The 10,390-nt window shown below is 47.2% G+C and overlaps 1 long non-coding RNA gene across 2 annotated transcripts; it reads left to right on the top strand.

The window, feature by feature from the left end:
* Positions 1-6,371: 6,371 nt before the first annotated feature.
* Positions 6,372-8,605, top strand: LOC4329610 (uncharacterized). Of its 2 annotated transcripts, XR_001542909.3 has the most exons (5): positions 6,372-6,841; positions 7,151-7,235; positions 7,680-7,813; positions 7,898-7,988; positions 8,280-8,605. It is a non-coding gene; the product is annotated as an uncharacterized lncRNA (long non-coding RNA). The 2 variants fall into 2 exon arrangements; XR_001542908.3 differs by lacking the exon at positions 8,280-8,605 and having other exon boundaries at positions 7,898-8,204.
* Positions 8,606-10,390: the final 1,785 nt, after the last annotated feature.

A 10,390-nucleotide genomic window follows, 5' to 3' on the forward strand; every position in this document is an offset into this window, starting at 1 on the left:
GGTAGGTCGATGTGACCTAATGGCCACGTGTGCCCCGGCGTCACACCGATGATCGGTTGAGACGGCTGGAGCACCATCCCCGGGGCCTTGATAGCATCAAAGGCCGCGGGGGAAAGGATGTTGAGAGCCGCTCCTCCATCTATGAGGACACGTCCCAACTTCACGTTGCAGATGGTGGGGGAGACCACCATCGCAACCTGCCCTCCCCGGGCAATGCACGGTGGGTGGTCGGTCTGGTCAAAAGTGAGAGCAACCTCCGACCACCGCGCCCGACGCATCACCTCATGGGTAGGGGCCATGGCCAGAAGCTCTCGCTTCATAGCCTTGAAGCTCCGGCGAGAGACGTGAGCACACGCCCCTCCATCGACGGTGGCAATGGTGGCCCCAGGTTCTTGGAAACCTAGGTCATCATCACCATCATCAATGTCAACAGCGGGGGCCTTCTGCTTGGCCTCACTTCGCCGTTTGCCGGATGGGACCGCCGGGGACTTGCCCTCGCGGCGTTCCTGCCTCCTGTCCTCCTCCCACTTCCTCGTTCGCTCAGCCAAATTTTTGACTGCGCGACAGTCCGCGAGATCGTGGAGGGAGGTGTTGTGGACGGAGCACCACCTGCCGGCGGGGCGCTCCCTGCTGGGTGTACCAGCCCCGTTCTTTTTGTCGCTCGCAGGCCTCCCCTTTCGAGTGGCCCGCGGAGCGCCCTCGACGGCGAGGACATGACCCTCGTCGCCGGAACGGTCCGGCCTCTTCTTCCTCCTCCTGTCACGCCGCCCTGTCTGAGCGGCGGATCCGGGGGCGGCCGAAGCTGCCACTCCGGAACCGGAGGAGTTCCAGGTCCACGCTTCCTCCTTACGAGCCACTCGGTCCGCGAGCTGAAAAAGCTCCGCGGTAGTCTGGGGCTCTTTGGAAGCGATCTTTTCGAGCATGCGGTTGTGCCGCACGCCCCCCCTGAACGCGTAGATCACCGCGTGTGCAGGGATGCATGGTATAGTGTTGCGGACTTGGCAAAACCGCTGAATGTACGAGCGAAGCGACTCATCATCGCCTCGCTGTACTGCATGCAAGTCCGCTTCTTCGCCTGGGCGCGGATATGTGCCTTGGAAGTTCATGGTGAACTGTTGGCACAAATCTTCCCAGGAGTGGACCGACGCGGGTGGCAGATTCATTAGCCAACCCCGCGCCTGTCCTTTTAGGGCCATGGGAAAGAAGTTCGCCATGACTCTGTCGTCACCCCCAGCGGCCTCAATCCCGGTCGTATAGACCTGGAGAAACTCGGTGGGGTTGACACTCCCATCATACTTCTCGGTGATGGTGGGCCGGAACCTTGGGGGCCAACGGACATTCCGAAGACTCGCCACAAAGGCTCTACAGCCAACACCACCGGCCGGGGGCACGGAGGGCTGATCTTCACGTCCATGTCGAGGTGACACTCTGGACGAGGAGGCTCCCTCCGTTGCACGGGGAGTACGCCGGCTATTACGCCGGCGCCCGATGTTGAGGCGGGCATCCGGCTCCCCATGCTGATCCTCCCGAGTCGACGGTGTAGACGAGGGAGTGGCAGCCGAATGACGTGCAGCCGCCGCCGCTCGCCGCGCCCTCCGCCTTGATGACACGGAGCCGGTGGTAGCGGCGCCGGAGGTCTTGGTGGTGGTGGCGGACCGTCCACCAGCACCCAGGCGCTGCTGTGCCGTCATGACCAAGTTGGCCACGTCTTCCAGCCATCGTTGGGCTGGAGACTCCGGGTCATGGACGACAGGCGGGTGTCGTAGGAGCGCGCCAGCAGCCTGAAGCGCACCCTGAGGTGTGCTGCCGTCGCCGTAGACGAGGAGGCGACGCTCCCCATCTCGCCGTTCTCCTGCATCACCTGCGGCTGGTGACGCCGCGGATTTGTCGACCCTCTCAAGCGCCTCCCCCTGCTTAGGGCTTTGGCGCGGAGGAGGTGGAGGAGTACGAGCTCGACGGCGCGGATTCGGCTCCCCGTCGTCGCCGCTCACACTCGGCGAGAGGTCGTGTGTTTTTCCTTGCTCGGCCATTAGGCTGAACAAGAAAAACTTGGGGCACACGGAAGAGTCTGAGAGCTCAGAAAGCACACGCTGAGCCCCCTACCTGGCGCGCCAGATGACGGAGCTGGTGGCTCCTCACCGGGAGACCGCGCAGGCCCCCCTTTGCCAGTTCGGCCGGGGGCTTAGGGTGAAATCTCAAGCTCTCGCTCTCTCTCTGTATGTGGAAATATCGTCCGCCAGCCAGAAACACGAGACACCGGCGATCTATACAGGTTCGGGCCGCTGAGAAGCGTAATACCCTACTCCTGTGTTTTGGTGGATCTGTGTATGAATGGGCTACAAGTGTGAGCTGACTTCTCCCCCGTTCTAAGCTCACAATCTGGAAAAGAATCAAGAAAAAACCCCTTCTCTATGGGCAAGGTCCTCCTTTTATACTTCAAGGGGATACCACACGCACCCTTCTCTTTCCAAACTGGACTGTTCTTTTTCTCTTGAACGGGCGGAGATCAGCACGGTTGCTGTCCGAATGACGCTCCGATGGGACAGCCCACGCCTACCTCCACTTCCGCCGGGGGTGAGCGCGTCGTGGGAGCATGGCTGTGCGCTGACGATATGATCAGTGTCAGACCGGTCACAAATCGGTCATTCTTGTCCACCGCGTGTAATCTTGGCAACGTGCATGTTTGCCCTTCTTCACTCAACATCTCGCCTGTAATGGTTAGGATGAAGCCTGGCATATATCGTCCGGGGCTAACGTGTCATCTCTAATAGATAACGCGCCTAACTCCGGCTTGAGACGAGTGCCTAGAGGCTTTCGTCTTGACGGGACGGGGCAAGGCGTGCGTCAGACCGCCAGTCGCCACCTAACCCGTGATCTGACCGGTCTGTGACTGGTCACAGACCGGATAAAGGAACGCGCCATACTGCGCTGCATGCAGCGTGACACGCTTGACCAGACTGCAATAAATGCTGTTAGGTGAGCACAGCTGTGCTCACTTATCCCATATATGTCGCGCAGACTTCCTTAAGGGGTCGGGGTGCCTCGGCCCTCGGGGCCGGGGCAAGCGCAACCCGACCCCCCCTCGGGGGAAATCAGGAGGAGGGCGGACACCTCACCCTCGGGCCCGACGTCCCCGAAGGTGCCAGGCCACGTGGGCGGTTGCGTCTGCCTCAAGCCTCTGGTCATGATACTCCCGGTCCCATATCACCGACAATTATATATGCATATATATGTATTGAAACATATATATGCATATATATATAAACCATGCAGCAACAGGGCCATGAAAAAAAAAGGTCAGCTCGATCTTTAGTCCCGGTTGGTAACATCAACCGGTAGTAAAGATGGCTCAGCCGGCCACGTGGCTAAGCCATCTTTAGTCCCGGTTGGTAACACCAACCGGGAGATCTTTAGTCCCGATTATTTCACCCGGAACTAAAGATAGCGATCTTTAGTCCCGGATTGGTAGTCCCGGTTTGGAAACCGGGACTAAAGGGGGATTACGAACCGGGACTACAAACGCTTTCTCCACAGTGCTTTTTGATAGCAATCACAACGTCAAAATATTCAACGGATAGAGGGAACTATTAGCAGTAAAATATTATTTTGCCAGTACATTGAATAACGAAAGACCTAATCAGTTTTATTCCAGTAGTTCCAAAAGGCAGCAGAGTCTGTCACGGACATACTAACAGGACAAAGCGTCAAAGCAGGCATAAAGATGTTTGATTCAGTCAGAAGAATTCGGAATAGGCTATCCAATAAGGATTTAAACCTTTATACAAATTTGACAGTGGGAAATAATTTCCTTGGACAGTAGGACTGCATGCATTCTGAATCATCTAAACATACATCAATCGCATTCAATCATTTTAACTAATAAATCCATAAATGTAGGTTGTTTCATTTTTATAATTAGTACAATGTCAGTAAAACATAATCCAGAAAACAATGTTTGACATCAACCTGACACTTCATATTCCCCAAATAACCACACAACTTGACAATATGGGCAGGAAGATTTCAATTCCAAAATCAGCGTTACACATCTAGCCATGCTAAACGACAACATATCATTGTACTAAACGGCAGAAACAAAGTAAAATATGAATAATGACAGCATTAGACATAAAACTCGTCGACAACACTTCTCCCCACTACTACAAAAAGGCAAATAGATGTCGCCACTATAGGTGCCGGCACACCAAAAACCAGCACCTATAATACCTTTCCCGTCCACGCGCCCACCCCCACGCACCACATATTCAAAAACCGGCACCTTTATATTCAAATAGGTGCCGGTTTTACGGTTTTTAAATAAAACCGGCACCTAAAACCTGTGTCAGAGAAAGGTGCCGGTTCTAGACCCAAAACCGGCACCTTTTATATTCAATAGGTGTCGGTTTTTGGTCTAGAACTGGCACCTTTATTCCGAAAGTGCTTTTCATGCCTCACACAAAGGTGCCGGTTTTTGGGTCGAGAACCGGCACCTTTCTTCCAATAGTGCTTTTCATGTCCCACATAAAGGTGTCGGTTTTTTATCTAGAACCGGCACCTTTCCTCCAATAGTGCTTTTCATGCCCCCACATAAATGTGCCGGTTGGGAAGACAATTCTTTTTAGGGATAATTCTTTTTATCTCTTTTGTGTCCATTGTTGGATGAAATGCTAAATTTGTGTTAATGTTTTCTTCCATCTACGTCATGGCCGTTAGTCAAATTAATGCTAGTCAAACTATGTTAAGGCCACGAAAATATCTATTGATAGCTTGATTTATCTCAAATTTATGTTAGGATGCCCATCGATCCGCTAGAGGAGGTGGAAGCGGTTTTGCTCGATTTTTCTTAGGTTTTGGTTGAAGATTGAAGCCTACAAGGTAAAATGCACTACTCATTTGTATGGATCTATCAGCCATTCGTAGATCTGTTCTCTAGTGTTATGCTAAATTTGAATTAAGGTGACGTGGGTGTGTACAAAATCCTCAATTTTATCGTAGGGTAAAATGGTCCTTCCTCGTTGTTTTTATTCTAATGTGCTTGTAAATTATGAAATCTTCATTGTTTTTTCCTTCACGGTTTGTAATAAACGATAATAATCGCAGGTACCCATTGGATATAATAGATTTAGAATGGATAACTACAGCGGATCGTGACTCTGTGGAGTATTTCAGGGGAGTAACGGCTCTCGTTGCTGCGGCCACCAGCACAAACTCAGTCGATGCACCGGAATATATTTGGTGTCCATGCCATGATTGCAAGAAAGACAAACAACTTCCGGCTCAACGGGTCCATTCACATCTCCTTACAAGGGGTTTTATGGAAAACTTCCTTAGCGAGGAGGAGCAAGGTGAGAGAAGTGATGGCAACTGTCATGGGCATGATGCGGATGTCGGCTGCGAGGAGGAGGACCAAACATGTGTCGATTAGATGCTGCGTGACGGGGAGAGATTTGACACTGATGATAGGGAATATCACAAGTTCACAACCAGGGTGAAGGACTCCAAAACTCCAGTTTACAATGGATGTAAGGCGGAGCACAGCAAGCTCCAAGTGGTCCTATCGCTGCTTCACCTGAAGGCGAGCAACGGATGTTCCAATAAGAGCCTCACTGAGCTTTTGCAAAAAAGTCCTTCAATTTTTATGTAACTAGAAAAAATGCTCGTGCGTTGCAACGGGTGAAGTCTATTTTAATCTTATTATTTTTATATGGTTTAGTTAAGATAAAATTCACTGTGGGAGTTCGCTTGGATATATTTATTTTTAGAAAATCATGAGATGCAGTTAGAAGTCCGATCGTCTTAAGTTAGCATGCGAGTTTTTTTAGCAGATTTCTTGTATGATTCCTTCTGTATTACTAAAAGTGAATGATCTTTAAAACCTCAAATACAGATATGTATTTCCAAAAGCAAACAAACTTAAAAATCGACTCATACACAGATGATGTACCAAAATACCGGCAAAAAACATCTTTAATTTTTATAATAGTAGAGATTCGATCTCAGTCCCAAAGAACAGTACCTCAGAGACGCTATTTTATGTAGAGACCCTTCTAAAAGCCGGATATTCCAAACAATGGATAGAAAAATAGCTACTCCCTCCGTCCCTAAATATTTGACGTCATTGAATTTTTTAAACATGTTTGACCGTTCGTCTTATTCAAAAACTTTTGTGAAATATGTAAAACTATATGTATACATAAAAGTATATTTAACAATGAATCAAATGATAGGAAAATAATTAATAATTACTTAAATTTTTTAAATAAGACGAATGATCAAACATGTTTAAAAAAGTCAACGGCATCGAGTATTTAGGGACGGAGGGAGTAATTAGGACTGCGCTTGAAAAAGTGCAAGTATAGGGGCTTTTTCGCAAATGACCTCCACTAACCCTAGCCAGCGCCGCCCCCTTGTCCCTCTTCCTCTCCCGCCGCCGAGAGCCGCGCGCGCCGCCGCCTCCGCCGTCCAGAGCCGCGCACGCCGCCGCGCGCCGCCACCCCCATCGCCCGCCGCCGCCTTCGTCTCGCGCCGCCGCGCGCCGCCACCTCCGTCGCCCCCCGCCGCCATCGTCGTCCCCGTCGCGCCGCCGCCTCCGCCTCCTCCTCGCGGCGCCGCCTCGCGCTACCACCGTCGGTCGCCGGCCCCCGCCACGACCCCTTCGTTAGCTACCGGATCCGGCGCCGTCCGTCTCCACCGCCGTCGTAGAAAGCCCGTAGGCCACCTGTGTCCTCTTGCCGCCCGATGTGACGAGGAGCTCGGCGGCGCCACACGGAGCTCAACCGATCCGCATCATCCACGCCACTTAAAGTGATTATGATTTGTGAATCAACGGATTTGAGATTTGGTAAGTGACCTCTCCCTCTCTCAGGTTTTCCTCAGCTCTTGATGATTTTTTTTGGATCTTTTATGTACTTTCTTCATCCGCTAACACATGATGAGTCGAGTAGCTAGCATCTCCATGGCAATAGAACTAAGAAGTTCAAAAAAATTGTATGATCAATAATAGCCTTAACAAAGTGACCTCTAAGCAACAAATCTACTGTCCCAGGGGAAAAATTGTGATATTTTGAAGGAAATGCTATAGTGGTTAAATACTTAAATGTTCGCATGTTGAACTGTTAAAAACACTCATAACTTGATGATCTCTTGACAGAACCTAGACAAGGAAGGGCTCTTGGAGCAACTGCTACAGTCAGCTGCTCTACTGGTTAGTTGGTCACTTGGCCGTCACTTGTCAGGTAGTATGCACAACCTTGTGGTATATCATCTGCTTTATGTAAATTAGTTTGGCTCATTTTTACTAATGTTATAACTGTGTGTTTAGCCTGACGGTGCAGCATTTAAAAGCTAACTTATACAGTGTGCTTTATCTCTGTTATAGCTGACCTCGGTTGTAAGTTCTGAATTTTGAGTGGTGTTGGTCAGAACAATTTATCTGTTGCAATATTAGCTTTTAAATGTTATTACTGATCATACAATTTTTTTAAAATGTATTACGATTCATGTAAGTGGCTCCTAACATATGACCTGACATATGTTAGAATAAATCCATCTCTGTGTATACATTTTCTGGTGTGTCCCTGAAAATCTTGCGAGGCGTTCGGGGAGGTGCTAGTTACATGTATGTTACAAAATTAAGTTTTGTGATAGCTAATTGATATTGATTTTGTGGGCGGATGCAGCTGTGGCCTCGGTGCCGGTGAAGTGACCTGCGCGGTGGACAAGTGCAAGGAGGAGCTGAGCAGGTGCCACGACTAGCACCGGTGGCACAAGGTGTGTGAGGCGCTCTCCAAGCTGCCCGTCGTTGTCGCCGATTGTGAGATGCTCTTTTGCCAACAGTGCATCAGGTAACCAATAGTTTGTCCAGATAGAAAACTAAATCTTGGTAATTGATCTTCAGGCTAAGTATGATGGGGATGAGGAGGAGCAGAGGTGGCCTAAATCTGATGGACAAGATTTTGGCAGTTTGGGAAGCATTTGGGATATGGCAGGTAATTTACACAAGCATGAACCATAAAAAGCAGGATTTCTCCTACATGATTGCATTAGCTCAAGTATCAGAAGTAATGGTGTAACTGGAATCTAAGTCTTACTGAGGCATATATGTGTGTTGCACTTATCAATTAACGTGTGACTGGGAGAGATCAACTTTACTGCTTGTTGTTGCATTTACATATCTTTCTGTCTATCTATTTATTATTTGACTTTGTGATTCTTCACATGTATTGGATGAAATTCATCGGCAACCTGCATCACTTTCACTTTCCATGGTCTCTGCCCAGGCTCCAGAATCCGTGGTTAATTCATTACCATGTAAGAGCTACAAAAAGCAGACAGCCCAATGCAGTGATAACATGGAACAGTGAGATTCTTACCATTCAAATTTTATCATTTACTTGTTGTCACCTAGGGCCAAAAATAGTTCTGAGTGTCATTGAAGAATGTCAAGTTCGCCGCTACAAATGCATCACATTATCTTACGCGTTTGAAATAACTATGCTGTTCATGTCCATTATCCATCAAAAAATAAATTGAGACCCTGTACAAAATCCTTATTATTTTATTTGCCTTACATCAGCCTTCTAATATGGTTGTTGTAGTCATTTTAGAGATCTTATCAAATAAGCATTTTGTCATGGGCATTGGGCCAAAGGCCAAGGTGTTTAGCGTTTTGGATCATGACACATTTGGGGGCTAATTCTGCCTTAACAATATTGTATCTGTCATAACGAGCTAGAACCATGAAATATTTGGGGGCTAATTCCGCCTTCATGATATTATATCTATCACAGTGGGCTATCCTAAAGTTGAAAATCACAGTGAGATTCTATTATATAACAAGTTATTCTTACTGAAACTTGACACGATTTTTTGGACTGCATATCATGATGGCACCTGGATATGTGGATAACAAGTTAACAACATGATGATAAACTATTAGAAGTTGAGGATGCCCTGTGGTGCTCAGCAGGAGCTTTGAGGCTCTGTGAGTTACTTAGTAGGTCGCTAACCCTTAATGATATGAATGTGAATTATATGCAAATGTCTAGAATTTAAATTTCCAATTTTCTGGACTTATGAATTTTAGACTTGTGAATTTATGATCTAAGTATATATGTGCAAATTAATGTTCATAATTTAGACAGGAATTTTTGGACTTAAAAATTTTAGACCTACAATCTTTTGACTTAGGAATTTTAAACTAGGCATATTTTGAGTTAGGATATATATGCAAATGTTTAGGATTTAAAGATAGGAATTTTTGGATTTACGAATTTTGACTTAGACTTGTAGGTTTTTATATGTTGTGATGAATGGCTTGTAGGTTTTTATTCGTTGTGGTGAATGTGAATGTGAATGAATGTGCTGTATGGATGTGGGGCTGTAGGGATGAATTTGGGTTTATATGGAATTGGGGTTGAATGGATGAATTTACTGCAATTATTTTTTTTTTGGCCCAACAAATAGGTGCCGGTTTTTAGGCTTGAACCGGCACCTATGTGGTCCTAATAGGTGCCGGTTTTGACCTCAAAACCAGCACCTATTTGACAGTCACGTGGCAATTTGGCTTAGAACTGGCACCTATTAGGTAATAGGTGCCGGTTTTGAGGTCAAAACCGGCACCTATATGGTCCTAATAGGTGACACCTCCTTTGTGCCGGTTCGGAAAACCGGCACCTATTAGGGTTTCCGAACCGGCACCTTTTACCCTTTCTGTAGCAGTGCCCTCTACTAGATCTCTCATGAAAGACCTTCAGGAAGAGCAGCAAAGGAACAAAAAATAGAAAATCTGTTCCAACCCTACAAACATTGGTATTTGGACCACTAGAACTACACACTAGATGACAAGCCCAAGCTAAACACCTCGATTTTAAGCTATGAAGAACATCCACTCAACTATGTTAGAATGATGATGAGCATTTAGATCTCCCATCAAGTAGGTTTGTTCATAAATTAACAAGAGAAAGCAAGCATACTATCATAGGAACAATATGATACCAGAGAATATAGAAACAAATTTTGCTGCAGAAAGCTTGATATTCCTTACATAGCAGTTCAAGATACAACAAAAGATTTGGGGAATGGAGATATGTGGTCCCTCATACTTTCTGGCATCCCACATATAGCTGACCAGTGATTTCAAGTCGTCTACTCAGGACTAGTCGTAAGGGCACTGACTAGTCGACTAATCGCGATTAGTAGCGACTAGTCGTAGATTAGTCTGTGACTATAGGCTAAGGCTAGGGTACCAAGGATAATGTATAGATGTTTGTAAGTATTAATTACCATGGTACACTAGTATAGTATAAACTAAGGATAATCCAAGTGTACTGGTCTTGATTAGCTGGCAAGTGTTGGGATCATCTCCAACATTCCTATCTGCCTTGCACAA

Source organism: Oryza sativa, chromosome 2 (genome assembly GCF_034140825.1).
Source record: "Oryza sativa Japonica Group chromosome 2, ASM3414082v1".
Classification (NCBI taxonomy): Eukaryota; Viridiplantae; Streptophyta; class Magnoliopsida; order Poales; family Poaceae; genus Oryza; species Oryza sativa.